Source organism: Crinia signifera, chromosome 4 (genome assembly GCF_055691185.1).
Source record: "Crinia signifera chromosome 4, ASM5569118v1, whole genome shotgun sequence".
In the NCBI taxonomy this organism is placed as follows: domain Eukaryota; kingdom Metazoa; phylum Chordata; class Amphibia; order Anura; family Myobatrachidae; genus Crinia; species Crinia signifera.
Window position 1 is genome coordinate 328,087,308 of NC_139220.1, and position 16,911 is coordinate 328,104,218.

General features: G+C 49.3%; 1 protein-coding gene and 1 pseudogene across 2 annotated transcripts in view; one reads left to right on the forward strand and one right to left on the reverse strand.

The window, feature by feature from the left end:
* LOC146075988 (uncharacterized) overlaps positions 1-9,967 on the reverse strand; it is a 44,060-nt gene extending 34,093 nt beyond the window's left edge. Inside the window, exons 1-2 of one of the 2 annotated variants that reach the window (XM_083185741.1) lie at positions 9,844-9,946; positions 8,110-8,236 (exon numbers count right to left, since the gene is read on the reverse strand). The gene's annotated coding sequence lies outside the window, so the exon portion shown is untranslated. Of the gene's footprint in view, positions 1-8,109; positions 8,237-9,843 lie in introns of both variants that reach the window. The other variant, XM_083185742.1, reaches the window with a different exon arrangement.
* A 979-nt stretch (positions 9,968-10,946) lies between these two features.
* LOC146076280 (U2 spliceosomal RNA) lies at positions 10,947-11,082 on the forward strand (annotated as a pseudogene).
* The last annotated feature ends 5,829 nt before the right edge of the window (positions 11,083-16,911 follow it).

Sequence of the window (16,911 nt, forward strand, 5' to 3'; positions counted from 1 at the left end):
ATATTATTTTGGATAAATATGTAATTACGTGTCATTTATTTATCCTCGAACTTAACAGTGGATTTATTCCCGACTTATCACTTGCGTCCATTATTAGGAGGATCCAGTCCTGAATCCCGAACCTCCGACCTGCAAGCAGGTTTGGGGCATGTGTCCACCACAGAAGCGAATGTCGGGTCTAATGTGACAGAAAAACTGTTCTAGTGCATCAGAAGATACTCTGGTGTGAAACGGACCAAACTGGATCGCCTCGAAGGTAGTCACCATTTTTCCCAGCAATTGGATACAATGGTGTATCAATACCTGAGGCTTTGCCAGAATCTCTGTGACCAGAGATTGAATGGCTCCCATCTTCTCCTGAGGAAGAAAAATATTTTTCTCCTCGGTGTCCAGGATCATTTCCAGGAAGATAAGTCGACGCGCAGGCGTCAGAGAGGACTTGGGGATGTTACGAATCCACCCATGGTCTGACAAAACCTGTCTTGTCTTGGATATGGTGCAGTTTTTCAGAAACCTGCGCTGACATATCAGCTAACAAACCTTCTTGTATTTGAGTAGTCCATGTATGGATAGACTTAGCCATCCAGCAGATGGCGAGGACAGGCCTGAGACGCACCACTTGCCATGTATATGGCTTTAAGGGTGGTATCCAGCTTTTTGTCAGTATTATCCTTTAAAGTGGCAGACCCTGGAACAGGGAGTACTTCGTTGTTGGACAACCTGGACAACGAAGCGTCCACAACCGGAGGCTCCTCCCACACCTTCCTACTGACTGGGTCTAATGGAAAGTTCGATTTGAACCTTTTAGATAATTGGAAACGTTTTTTAAGGATGTTTCCAAGCCTCCGTAAATGTGTCCTCTAGGTCAGCCTGCTCAGGAAAAACAATATGTTGTTTCCTTTGTGAACCAAAAAATGGGTCACCCTCTTGTATATCGGCCAGAGGGATATCTAAAACCTCTCTTATAGCCATGATAAGAGGCTCCGGGCCACGGAGGGATGATTGAGATTCAGGAAGCTGCACCCCATCATCATCATTATTATTGTCACCTGCCTGAGAATCAGCATCTGAATCAGGCAACATGGCGGCCGAAGCACGCTTACGTGACTGGCCCGTGTTGGGGTTAATATTATCTACCCGTGCAGTCAGAACAGAGAGGTCCTGCTGCACTTGCGTGGTCTGCACACTATTTGCAGCCAATTGATCCAACACTGTCTGCAGCATGCTCTTAATGCCTGCTGCCCACTCAGGCTCCTGGGAGTCTGCTTGCGAGGTCCCACTGAGTTGGGGTAAAACCCCAAGTTGTGGGGACATGCATTGTTCACAGGTAATCTGTGAAGTGGACCTAGGCACAAACTTAGTGCTGCAAATGACACAGGTTATTTTTCTCACCATGCTGGGGAATATAAACCCTTCCACAACACACAACAATCACAGTGAAATATATATAAATATATATATATATATATTATCAGTGTGCAGTGTATAGAAGCTATATATGTGTGAGCTCTATCACTGGATGTGTGTAGCTTTAACAAGCCCGTGGGGGAGTGCTCAGAATACACTGAGGAGAGCAATACACCCTGTAACCTTAACCCCAGTTTTAGGGGTTGGTTTCAGTATATACACAGTTAATGTGAATTACAATGAGTGCACAGTGTGACACACAATGAGCGATTTAGCGCTAAAAACACTTGCTGTTCTGCTGCAGAATCCCTCTTTCACCACCTCACCACTGAGGAGTGTCTGAAGACTGTTAATGGCGCCCAGGGAGAAGCAGGAAGCAGTGTTGGCGCACACAGAGACTGGTCCCGCTCCGGGTAAGCCTCGCCCCTAGCAATGGCGCTGGGGCTTTCACTTATATTTATACTGGCGCTGGCTGTCCGTATCGCCCGCCTGAACAGAACATTTAGTGGGAACCACCCTGGTAGCCCAGGGACTGTCACCTAGCATCCAGTCTGTGACAGGGGGTCTGCGCAGCCCCTGTGCAGGGACACCGCATCTGCCGCCGCCCCCATCTTGCCGCACAAATGAACCGGGGTACCCCTGTGTGGGGACCCCGGTTTTTACTCACCACTGACGGAGTGTGCGGCATGCTGGGGTATGTGTAACACTGCAGCGCAATGCCCGTGATGACAACCCACCACTCAGGACAGTGTTCCTGCAACAGGGACAGCTCGGTACCTTAAGAGACCTGCAACTTAACCCTTCTCCTAACTTCCCACGAAGCAGGAATGCTATGCAGTCCAACACAGCAAGCCCAAAATAAAAACAGAAATAAAACTGAAGACAAACTCTCTGGAGCTCCAGCAGTGTGCATCCTCTCCTGAGGGCACATTTTTCTAAACTGGTTCGTGGACGGGGAAATCAGAGGGAAGGAGCCAGTACACCCAGCTTCAAAGTTATAGATGTGCCTGTCTTCTGCGTATACCCTCTAATACCCAATGTCTTAAGACTATTCCCAGTATCCCATAGGACGTTAGTGCAAACTTTTTGCACAGTTGTTTCTATGCTAAAAAGGAACATTTTAAGAATAGGGACAGCAAGCATTCCGAATTTTGGGGCGTTTGATGCACCCTAACGTTGAAGCACCATCATCAGATGCAGCATCGATCTGCATGTTGTTGAAATCGCCAATCACAAATGTGTCACGGAGGAATCGATGTTCAGACACAATTACCCGGTATTGGGGCGTACTGCCCCAATACCGGGTAATTGTGTCTGAACATCGATGGTGTTGGTTAGCATTACTGCCTCATAGCGCTGAGGTAATGGGTTCTATCCCCACCATGTGTTATATATACGGGGCAGTACGGATGGTGTAATGGTTAGCATTACCGCCTCACAGCACTAAGGTCATGGGTTTGATTCCCACCATGTGTTATATATACGGGGAAGCACGGATGGTGTAGTGGTTAGCATTACTGCCTCACAGCACTGAGGTCATGGGTTCTATACCCACCATGTGTTATATATACGGGGCAGTATGGACGGTGTAATGGTTACATTACTGCCTCATAGTGCTGAGGTCATGGGTTCTATCCCCACCATGTGTTATATATACGGGGCAGTACGGATGGTGTAATGGTTACATTACTACCTCACAGCACTGAGGTCATGGGTTCTATCCCCACCATGTGTTATATATACACGGGGCAGTACGGATGGTGTAATGGTTAGCATTACTGCCTCACAGCACTAAGGTCATGGGTTCTATCCCCACCATGTGTTATATATACGGAGCAGTACGGATGGTGTAATGGCTACATTACTGCCTCACAGCACTGAGGCCATAGGTTCTATCCCCACCATGTGTTATATACACGGGGCAGTACGGATGGTGTAATGGTTACATTACTGCCTCACAGCACTGAGGTCATGGGTTTGATTCCCACCATGTATGGGGCAGTACGGATGGTGTACGGATGGTGTAATGGTTAGCATTACCGCCTCACAGCACTAAGGTCATGGGTTTGATTCCCACCATGAGTTATATATACGGGGCAGCACGGATGGTGTAGTGGTTAGCATTACTGCCTCACAGCACTGAGGTCATGGGTTCTATTCCCACCATGTGTTCTATATACACGGGGCAGTACGGACGGTGTAATGGTTAGCATTGCTGCCTCACAGCACTGAGGTCATGGGTTTGATTCCCACCATGGCTCTAACTGTGCGGAGTTTGTATATTCTCCCCGTACTTGTGTGGGTTTCCTCCGGGTACTCCAGTTTCCTCCCACAATCCAAAAATATACTGGTAGGCTAATTGGCTCCACTGGGGCAGGGACTGATGTGAAGGTTCAAATATTGTCTGTGATGCGCTACGGAATATGTGTGTGCTATATAAGAAACCCTTAATAATAATAAACTTCAACCGATGCAAGTACAATGAAGTGGGATTAAAAGATCTCTCTGTGTCCAACTGAGGTCCAAATCACTTGACTTGTTTTGGACCTGTTTGGACTTGTTTTTGCCGTCCAAAACTGGTCTATCATTAGCTCAGATACAACACTGAATTCTCTACACCAGTGATGGCTAACCTTGACACTCCAGCTGTTGTTGAACTACACATCCCAGCATGCCCTGCTACAGTTTGGCTATGTATCCAAGCCAAAACTGATGCAGGGCATGCAGGGATGTGTAGTTCAACTACAGCTGGATTGGCAAGGTTAGCCATCACTGCCCTATACAATAAGTCTATCATGTGTTCCTATACTAGGGGACGTAACCTTAGGGATTATTTGGTATAAAATGATGTGTATAAAATGATGTGACATTTCCCCCAATTTCTACGACTTTTTTGGGGAAACCAAAGATAGGATGTTACAGATGCTGTGGGTGTACCACATGTAGCTTCCTCATACCAGGACACTCATTCTACCATCCCTTTAAGGGTAAAAAATTCTACAACCGAATTCACGTCAGCTGCGATACAAAGTTTGTCATTTATTTGATAAGTTGTCCGTGCGGCCGACACTATGTTGGTAAGGCGGACTGTTCCTTTAAGGAGCGTGCTGCTGCTCATTGGTCATCAGTGTTGTCTACGGGTCACAGTGAGCAGCCCGTAGCCCGTCACTTTTTAGAAGCCAGGCACACTGACATCTCTGCGCTATAAAACCATCGATCATGTCTCCCCTTGAAACGGGGTGGTGACAGATCATTACGCCTTCTGCAAGCAGAGAGTCTCTGGATTTTTAGATTGGACACACTAGCGCCCTGGGGATTAAATGAAAATTTAGGCTTGCCATGCTTTTTATGAACAATTGATATATTTTGACTGCAGCATTGTTCGCCTGTTGGCGGTTGATAATTGCTATATAAACATTGCCGTTTTGCAGAAAGCTACGGCTGATTTGATCTAATTCTTCCTCAGACCCTATCTTGGCTGCTGATGTGGGAATTTAATAATAAAGCTGCCATTTGCTTGTGTCTTTGTGGTTTAAGTTCAGTTATTATTGCAGTTTGTCTGTACTTGTTTATTGGCTTCTATGGTTACCCTTTTTTCTTTATTGTCATTGGTCTATTTGTATCATGTGGAGCGGGCTCTCCGTGCCCCCAGTGACGCGGCTGGCTGGTGACGTCACTCTAAAGCACCCACCCGGCACGCAGCGGGGATACGAACAGTCCGGCATGGTATTTAAACACTTGTTGTGCATGTTTGTATTGTCTCTTTGCTCCTTGATAAAAGGGCCAAACGGCCTTGAAACGTCAACCTCTGGTGTCCTTTTATTTCAATGCCGCCATCCAGATTCATATATAGTTATACACAGACAGACTTAATGATTGACTAATCAAGGCCTTCAATCATGACACTTGGTAGGTACAGTAGCTTCTCATTAGGTCTTAGGTGCTTACTCAGAACTGATTTGACAAAATGTCCCTGATCATCCACGGAAATAGCAAATCATGAATGGATGTATTTTCCAGCATAACCCCGGAATGCCTGCAGCAATTTACACCAAACTTGGTACACATATGACACACTGTGGGGGAAACACACCCTTAGCCCACTAGGGATGGGACAGCAGCACAGAGTATAGCAGGAGGCAGCATAACCCCGGAAGGCCTGCAGCATTGCCGTATAACTTACAATATGGGAGGTGGTAACACACTCCTACGGTGGGACAGCAGCACAGAGTATATCAGGACATGCATGATGTGAGGAGGGGAATGGAGATAGCACTGTTAATACAGAAATTAAAGCATGGATAAATCTATGCTTTTATTACACTCTGTTTTCCTAAATACAGGTTGAGTATCCCTTATCCGAAATGCTCGGGACCACGAGCATTCCGGATAAGGGAATATTACGGTTTTTGGAATAATTTTTTTTTTGCCATACTTACCTGCCCCTGGTGGGTCCCCGATGGTCCCTCCACGTCCATGGAGTCCTCCGGCATCCACGGCAGGCCACCAGCACCGTCTCCGGCGTCTCCAGCGGTCCCAGGAGTGCTTTGCGCAAGTTCCCAGGCGCGCCGGTGACGGCACTCGCGCAGAGCACTCCTGGGACCGCTGGAGACGCCGGAGAGGATGTTGAAGGCCTGCTATGGACGCCGGAGGACTTGGTAAGTTATTAAAAGAGGGTTAGGGGGGGGGGGGGGAAACAAAAAAAAAATTTGAATTATTCCAAAAAACCACGGTTTTTGGAATAATTCGGATACGGGATGCCCGGATACGGGATACCCGACCTGTACTGTTATTGTTGCTGCAGATGGCGTTAGCTTGTTGCACAAGGTACTAGCCACGGCATATGAGGCCTACCATTTGCGCTAAGCAGCAGGTGTTTGTCGGAAGCAGCAACCATTTTGTCAACTAGGACTTGGATAAAAACATTATAATATGGCTGAAGATACAGAACAGTGCTGGAAAAGTGATTTCTTATAGAAAACTGTTTTTGTTTTTATAAAAGTTTTAAGAATGCAATATTGACAGTACAGAGAGCAAGGACAGCCAGCTAGTCTCCACAAACTTATCAATAATATGGGAACAGAACCACACATGCGTAGACCCCAAGGCCAAGATTCAGATCTTTCCCTAGTAACAAGGAAGTTGGGTGTTGAGTTCATTATGACATCATGATTGAAAGCAGAGCTTGCCAATAAGACTCAGTGCTTATGATTAATGAATTAATTAATGTGAGTAAATTATAAATATCAGAGCTAGAGAAGGAAGGGGCAGGCAGATGAGGAAGATGAGGCAAGCACGGGGGCTGGAGGTAACTATGAATGACGTTTAATGGCTGATCACTGTCTTTGATAGGTTTCCATTTTGATTTGATCTAGAATTATTGTTTAAGTACTAGCCAATCAATTCTATGTTTCTTGTGTTAGTCCGCATTTTCATATCCCTGTAATCAAGCTATCTTTCATGTAGAGCATTGTCCCTAATTTCTTACAAGTTAGTGTGCAATTATTTCAGTGTTTGCCATTATATTTAAGGGTTATTAAGCAATTACATAACTATGTGTTATCAGCACACACCCACACACAGTTATATGGTGAGAGGAGCAGGGTCCCCAGCAGCACAGAGTATATCAGGAGATGAGTGATGTGTCAGTGAGGACAGGGCTGCATGTGACAGGGGCAGTGCCATGATGTGAGGAGGGGATTGGAGGCAGCAGGAAGCCACAGACTGACAGTTATATAGTGGGAGGAGCAGGGTCCCCAGCAGCACAGAGTATATCAGAAGATGAGTGATGTGTCAGTGAGGACAGGGCTGCATGTGACAGGGGCAGTGACATGATGTGAGGAGGGGAATGGAGGCAGCCGAAAGCCACAGACTGAGAGTAATATAGTGGGAGGAGCAGGGTCCCCAGCAGCACAGAGTATATCAGGAGATGAGTGATGTGTCAGTGAGGACAGGACTGCATGTGACAGGGGTAGTGACATGACGTGAGGAGGGGAATGGAGGCAGCAGGAAGCCACAGACTGGGAAGTTATATAGTGGGAGGAGCAAGGTCCCCAGCAGCACAGAGTATATCAGGAGATTAGTGATGCATCAGTGAGCACAGGGCTGCATGTGACAGGGGTAGTGACATGATGTGAGGAGGGGAATGGAGGCAGCAGGAAGCCACAGACTGAGAGTAATATAGTGGGAGGAGCAGGGTCCCCAGCAGCACAGAGTATATCAGGAGATGAGTGATGTGTCAGTGAGGACAGGGCTGCATGTGACAGGGGCCGTGACATGATGTGAGGAGGGGAATGGGGGCAGCAGGAAGCCATAGACTGAAAGTTATATAGTGGGAGGAGCAGGGTCCACAGCAGCACAGAGTATATCAGGAGATGCATAATGTGCTGCGCTATATAAGAAACTTTAAATAAATAGATGATTCATGACATGATGTGAGGAGGGGAAGGAGACATGTGTCACGCTGGTGGTGTCTCTGGCTGTGGCTGTCTGGGCGCTAGGGTGTCAGCAGTAGTAGTTGGGACGGAGAGCAGAAGGTGAGGGGAAAAGGAGCATTATTATAACACATGTACCCTTGTGAAGCAGTGGCAGGACGCTAGCAAATCCTGTAGCTGCGGACAACTACCGCAGCTGATTGATACTGAACATAGTGTATCACTGTAGTGATCAGTGCCCAATATGATAAGATAATGTTACAGTCACCTTATCCTCCCGTATCACTGGCCGGCCGCAGTGTCCCACATACACCGGAGGGGAGAGGAGGATCCGGTTATATTTCTGCCTCCAGTTACAGAGATCATACAGCTGTCACGGCAATACAGATCTGCACCTGAGTATAAGGAGACAATGGTTATAGGAATAACTCACATATACTGGTGTAAATTGGCAGCACTCACAGACTGGTCTCAGTAAGTCACATAGTCCGTCACCTCATATAACGTTTCCCTTTATTCCAACCGTCGTCAGACACAAAAGGTATAATTGTTACCTTCCGGCGTAGGTTCAAAGAGCTTCTCTTAATGAACAGAGCGTATCCATCACCATGGTAACTGTAAATAATACTGATCTAAGAGCACATCCTTTAGTTTATATTATATGGGTAAAGATACAAAGCTCGGAGAAGTTTTAGCTCTGTGACACACATATATATATATATATATATATATATATATATATATATATATATATATATATATATATATATATATATATATATATATACACATATACGGGAGTATCCTAAGATACAGAGGGGGCGGCACTCACAGGTCCACGACTGCTTAGTGATCACCAAGCAGTCGTGGACCTGTGATTTATTTCATACTGAAAAACCGTTCGAGTACCATACAAGCAATATGGGACATGTGTGCGGACAAAATACCCGCCTCCTGAATAGCGGAGAGAGAAGACAACACAGCCGCGTCTCAACAGTTGTAAGAGGACCCGGACACATGCGCATTAGATCCCCGATGACGGCGGATGCGGGGCGGAAGTGGCGTTCCGCCCCTCTCTCCTATATTCCCGATTACCAATTAAGAAATCCAGCGCTCAGCACTTAATAGCGCACAGACACTTACAAATCAGTATATGCAGTACCCTGCCAGTTATAAGTGTTATTGCAGTATGAGGGATACATATGTAGTAAAATACTATTAAACTAATATGCATTGCTTAATTGATGTACCTAATTACAGGAAGTGATGTCAGCCTGCCTTAGTGATATATACCTGCTCCAAACCATTTTGTCCCCACCCCCTGAGGAAGTCCTGTGAGACGAAACATGTCGGGCAGCTTTTGAGACCTTATCCTCATCTCCCAGTTAAGCGATACTACTTTCATACCCATATGCTGTGATATATATATATTTTTTTTTTATTTATATATTTTCATCGTCACCACCACCTTCCTATTTTTATTAGGTTTTCTAAGTGTTATTAATTACTTTTTATGTGGTAAATTCATCCATTTTATTGATTGCTGTGAAACCCTTCTTCTTTGTAGAAAATACACATCTTTGATCTAGTCATTTTGGTCCGGTCGTCCTATATGTACTTTTAAGCTCAGATCTATATATAAACACTACACACACACACTGGTTCCCTTATAGAGGGCAGTCAGTGTGGTTAGTGCAATGAGATATATATACATATATATATACATATATATACACACACACACACACACACACTGGTTCCCTTATAGAGAGCAGTCAGTGTGGTCAGTGCTATATATATATATATATATATATATACATACACTGGTTCCCATATAGAGAGCAGTCAGTGTGGTTGCTATATATACATACACACACACACACACTGGTTCCCATACAGAGAGCAGTCAGTGTGGTCAGTGCTGTTATCCCCAGCACTGCCCGCTGTTAGTAGAACAGACATATATAACACAATACTCGGCATGGTCAGACTGATCACATACCTTGCTGGGTATTACAGACCCCTCAGGACCACAGTAATCCGGGTCTCCCAGCTGCTGGTACCAGTGTGTAAGTACAGGAGGAGTCAGTGCTGCTTCTGTCTCCGACTTACACCCCCTACTTCCGGGTCAGCGTGTGCACTATTTGCTGGTCCTCCACTTCCGGGTCAGGCCGGGTGCGTCCCTGCTATCATTGCACTTCCTGTCTGTGTCAGTCCCCACCCCCTTCCTATTCCTAGAGAGGTGTTTATACGGCGATGCTCCGGTGGCCATTTTAAGTAAAGGCAAATCCCAGCTGGCTATATACTTTTGCCCACAGTTCAGTCTCATACTACGGAAGGTAATGACAGTTTGCAGGTTAATATTTAACTCCTTATGTACTACAAATACACTTTAAGAAACGCACATTACATAATATATCGCTAGGTCTTAGTTATATGCATTTATTTAATTCATTTTATAGATTAATCCATTGTCCTCAGGTTAATATAAGTATTTTCTCCCACTATACCCTTAATAATAAAGGAATACATGTGTATATGGGTTTAGTCTTCATTTTGAGAAATGTGGGATTAGATGTAATACAAATATAGATCAGGTTTAGGCTGAAGGTATTGGCAGAGAGAGAGACTGACTGCAAATCTCTAGTGCACCAACAGCAGCAGCAGCAGCAGCAGCAGCAGCAGCAGCAGTCATATAGCCACAGGGTTATTACCACAGGGTTATTACCACAGGGATATTACCACAGGGCTATTACCACAGGGCTATTACCACAGGGCTATTACCACAGGGCTACTACAGGGTTACTACCACCGGGTCATCACCACAGGGCTACCACCACAGGGCTACCACACTGCAGATAGCACAGTAGACATACCCTCCAACTGTACCGATTTAGCCGGTACAGTACCGTTTTTTTACGGTCTGTACCGGCTAAATCAAAGTCTACCGAATGTACCGGTATTTGGCGATCACGGGCTCACCTTGTCTCCCATGCTGTGGTGGGAAAGGAGGCCGAGCGAGGAAGCCCGGACAGCGAAGCGGGGAGCAGGCGGCTGCCGCTGCACCGACCGCTGGCGCCACACGTGACCCATGCCCGGCCAATCATCGCTTCTCAGCCTTTTGGCTAAGATCAAGTGTAGTATCTGTTCTTATCAGTGGGTATGGACTGGCCTCTGGCAGAGAATAGAGAAAGGTGGGACTGAGTAGCTGCTCTGATGGGCGGAGGGTGTGGGACCCCTCTGTTTTTTTCCCGGGAGCAGTGAAAAGTCTCACTGAGTATCTTCACCTCTGCCTTTGGTAGGAGGTGTTGTTTCCGTAAATCCACTGGTAAGAGGGGGGGAGAAACACTGGGCCTAGTAGATTGACTCTCTTGACGGGGTTCGTAGCCCCCGAAGGATGAGTCAGCGAAAGGCTCAGTCTAGTATCCATTCCCAGGGAGCGGAGAAAAGCTGAGACCGAGTAGATTGGTCCAGGTTGGCTAACCACCAGCCTGGGCACAGCGAAAAGCTCAGCCTAGTATCTTAACCCTGGGAGCGGAGAAACACTGGGACTGAGTAGATTGCTCTTCCGAGGGGGGTACAGCCCCTAAGGGAGTCTTTCGAAAAACCCAGTGGAGTACCCATTCCCATGCCGGGGGCTGGAAAATGCCTGCTGGTGAGACCGAGAAAAGCTTGGTCGGACGCTGAAGGGTCGGCTGCCTGGAGCCCGAGGCTGCACTGTGCCCCCGGGGAAACTCGGGGGTGCCTGATTTGCACTGGTGATGTCCAGCACCATGCACTGAATGGCACACACACTGCGCACTTCCCTCTAGGTTAGGCTACACGTCCTTACCTCGTCCTTTTGGATGGGGTAGGACAATTTTTTACACCCCCACCCCGGCCTTCTGGCTAGGGCCTCTTTTATTTATTTCTTTGATTTGCACTTTTGAGCACTTCACGTTTTTCGTTAGTTTGTCACGTTTTTTTGATTTGGGTAGTGCGGCTGTCCCTAACAGGCCTTCCGTTCCCCAAACGTGGCTGGGACTCTTCACCTTTTGGGGAGAGTCCCGGTCCCCTCGAGGGCAACCCCGAGCCGCAAGGCGGAGGGAAGCCTAAGCGGGTCTCTCCAAACCTTCGGGTGCGGAGGACCCACCGTCCAAAAAGCTTCCGGGGGTGGAGGAAAAGCGGGTCTCTCTGAGCTTCGGCGAAGAGGACCCACCGATCCCTTTTTTCCCTTCCTCGGCCTTATGGTTGAGGGGGGTTAGGGGAACCATGGGGCCTTTCTCCTTTGGGAGAGGGCCCACACGTTCGTACGGCTGCCCCCTTTGCACGTGTTTAGGCACAGCACTGGTGGTGGTGGGAGCACACCTCGGGCTTCCTGAGTTTCTTCAAACTCATGCCCGGCCAATCATAGGACTCACATGGCTGAGTCGGACAGCGGGAGAGGCGCCATCAGCGCTGAGCGCATCATCTGGCTCGGTGGCTGCTAATGTTATCGCAGTCACTGGCGACAGCAGCAGCACGGGATGAGGAGAAGGGTGGGAGCCGGGCTGGGGAGAGGACTGTGCGGGGGCTGGGGGAGAATACTATTCATGAATACTAGTGTGTGTGCGTGCGCCATGTGCCATTATCATGCTGCTGTGTTATGGCCGGCACACAGGGCAGCGGGGAGGTGCTAAGCGGAGGAGAGGCTGCTCAGTATGCTGAGCATTGCTAATATATCTTTATATTGCATAATGTTAATTTAATACATATATCTGAAAAAATGGGCAGCATACATTCGTGAAGGGGGCGTGACCACGCCTCCTCTAGTCATGGCCACGCCCCCTTTACGTATGTGTACCGATTTCTGCCCTCCAAATGTTGGAGGGTATGAGTAGATGATGAGGAGAACTGGACCTGAGTGCAATGCTCTGCAGTTAGCATACATGGTGAGGAGGACTGGGGCACAGTGCAATGCTCTGCAGATAGCATACATGGTGAGGAGGACTGGGGCACAGTGCAATGCTCTGCAGTTGGCATACATGGTGATGAGGACTGGACCTGAGTGCAATGATCTGCAGATAGCATACATGGTGATGAGGACTGGACCTGAGTGCAATACTCTGCAGATAGCATACATGGTGAGGAGGACTGGGGCACAGTGCAATGATCTGCAGATGAGGACTGGACCTGAGTGCAATGCTTTGCAGATAGCATACATGGTGAGGAGGACTGGACCTGAGCGCAATGCTCTGCAGATAGCATACATGGTGAGTAGTACTGGGGCACAGTGCAATGATCTTCAGATGAGGACTGGACCTGAGTGCAATGCTCTGCAGATAGCCCAAAAACACAAATGGACCCAAATCTTCAGAGGTGCAAAGAGCTGTTGGTGAGAAAATTGTCAGCTAAAGCGGAACGTGACATGGCAACATCTCCTTCTTTATTTTCTCTAGGAAACTGCTGGCGAAAACAACATGCTGGCGCCGTGAAAGTAAAGAAGTACTATTATTTATTTCATTCAGTGACAGCATCCAAGTAGGCATGTCGGGCAATACATTTATTATTATTTAGTATCTTAAATAGTGCAGCATATTCTGTTGCACTTTACAATTGGAACAACAGTGATACAACAACCTGAGTAGTACTAGTAACAGACTGATATAGAGGTAGGAGGGCCCTGCTTGCTAGCTTACAATCATGCAATGCATTGGCAGGAAAAAGAGGCAAGGTTTGAGTTGGCCCTTGCATAAACTGTGTTTGTTTTACTCCATTGTGTCTTTGTTGCAATGTAATATTTGCTACAGCATCCTGGTACAGCAGCACCTTTTACAGCACACAGGACAGCACCCCAGTACAGCAACCCTGTGCCACAGTGTCCGTATTGTGATACAAAATGTCTTCATGGCTAAATAATTGCAATTTCAAATTTACTACAGCACCCCAGTAAATCAGCACCCCTTTGCAGCTCACAGGAGAATCCCTTAATTAAATGGAGTGAACACCATTACAGCACATGGGTGGAACCCCTTAATTAAATGTAGGGAACAAAGGGAAGAGCACCCCTATAACACATGGGAGTACCCCTTGCATTTATTTAGTGCACACAGTGCAGTGCCCCTTTACAGCACAGGACAATAGCACCCATTTATGTGGCACACAGGGCAGCAGAACCGACCCAGCACTGGACACCACAGGATTTATACATCAGCCACAGCAGCAAATGTGAATGAGTGACTTGTGCAGGCTGGCAGCATAGGATACCTCACAGGATAGGACTACACCCCACGCAGGGCAGGGCTACACCCCACGCAGGGCAGGGCTACACCCCACGCAGGGCAGGTCTACACCCCACGCAGGGCAGGTCTACACTCCACGCAGGGCAGGTCTACACCCCACGCAGGGCAGGTCTACACCCCACGCAGGGCAGGACTACACCCCACGCAGGGCAGGACTACACCCCACGCAGGGCAGGACTACACCCCACGCAGGGCAGGACTACACCCCACGCAGGGCAGGACTACACCCCACGCAGGGCAGGACTACACCCCACGCAGGGTAGGACTACACCCCACGCAGGGCAGGGCTACACCCCACACAGGATAGAACTACACCCCACACAGGACTATACCCCACACAGCACATAACTACATCCCACACAGGACAGGATTACACCCCACACAGGGCAGGACTACACCCCACACAGGATAGGACTACACCCCACACAGGGCAGGACTACACCCCACACAGGATAGGACTACACCCCACACAGCGCAGAACTACATCACACAGGACAGGACTACACCCCACACAGGGCAGGACTACACCCCACGCAGGATAGGGCTACACCCCACACAGGACAGGGCTACACCCCGCGCAGGGCAGGGCTACACCCCGCGCAGGGCAGGGCTACACCCCACGCAGGGGCAGGACTACACCCCACGCAGGGCAGGACTACACCCCACGCAGGATAGGACTACACCCCGCTCAGGGCAGGGCTACACCCCACACAGGATAGAACTACACCCCACACAGGACTATACCCCACACAGCACATAACTACATCCCACACAGGGCAGGATTACACCCCACACAGGGCAGGATTACACCCCACACAGGGCAGGACTACACCCCACATAGGATAGGACTACACCCCTCACAGCGCAGAAGTACATCACACACCGGGCAGGACTACACCCCACACAGGGCAGGACTACACCCCACACAGGGCAGGACTACACCCCACACAGGGCAGGACTACACCCCACACAGGGCAGGACTACACCCCACACAGGGCAGGGCTACACCCCACACAGGGCAGGGCTACACCCCACACAGGGCAGGGCTACACCCCACACAGGATAGAACTACACCCCACACAGGATAGAACTACACCCCACACAGGGCAGGGCTACACCCCACACAGGGCAGGGCTACACCCCACACAGGGCAGGGCTACACCCCACACAGGGCAGAACTACACCCCACACAGGACTATACCCCACACAGCACATAACTACACCCCACACAGGGCAGGGCTACACCCCACACAGGGCAGGGCTACACCCCACACAGGACTACACCCCACACAGGATAGAACTACACCCCACACAGGACTATACCCCACACAGCACATAACTACATCCCATACAGGACAGGATTACACCCCACACAGGGCAGGATTACACCCCACACAGGGCAGGACTACACCCCACACAGCGCAGAACTACACCCCACACAGCGCAGAACTACACCACACACCGGGCAGAACTACATCACACAGGACAGGACTACACCCCACACAGGGCAGGACTACACCCCACACAGGGCAGGACTACACCCCACACAGGATAGGACTACACCCCACACAGGGCAGGGCTACACCTCACACAGGATAGAACTACACCCCACACAGGACTATACCCCACACAGCACATAACTACATCCCATACAGGGCAGGACTACACCCCACACAGGGCAGGACTACACCCCACAACAGGGCAGGACTACACCCCACACAGGATAGAACTACACCCCACACAGGGCAGGACTACACCCCACACAGGGCAGGACTACACCCCATACAGGATAGGACTACACCCCACACAGGGCAGGGCTACACCCCACACAGGGCAGGGCTACACCCCACACAGGATAGAACTACACCACACACAGGGCAGGACTACACCCCATACAGGATAGGACTACACCCCACACAGGGCAGGGCTACACCCCACACAGGGCAGGGCTACACCCCACACAGGATAGAACTACACCCCACACAGGACTATACCCCACACAGCACATAACTACACCCCACACAGGGCAGGGCTACACCCCACACAGGGCAGGGCTACACCCCACACAGGGCAGGGCTACACCCCACACAGGACTACACCCCACACAGGATATAACTACACCCCACACAGGACTATACCCCACACAGCACATAACTACATCCCATACAGGACAGGATTACACCCCACACAGGGCAGGATTACACCCCACACAGGGCAGGATTACACCCCACACAGGGCAAGATTACACCCCACACAGCGCAGAACTACACCCCACACAGCGCAGAACTACACCACACACCGGGCAGAACTACATCACACAGGGCAGGACTACACCCCACACAGGGCAGGACTACACCCCACACAGGGCAGGACTACACCCCACACAGGGCAGGACTACACCCCACACAGGATAGGACTACACCCCACACAGGGCAGGGCTACACCCCACACAGCGCAGAACTACATCACACACCGGGCAGAACTACATCACACAGGACAGGACTACACCCAGGGCAGGACTACACCCCACACAGGGCAGGACTACACCCCACACAGGACTATACCCCACACAGCACATAACTACATCCCACACAGGGCAGGACTACATCCCACACAGGGCAGGACTACACCCCACACAGGGCAGGACTACACCCCACACAGGGCAGGACTACACCCCACACAGGGCAGGACTACACCCCACACAGGGCAGGACTACACCCCACACAGGGCAGGACTACACCCCACACAGGGCAGGACTACACCCCACACAGGGCAGGACTACACCCCACACAGGGCAGGACTACACCCCA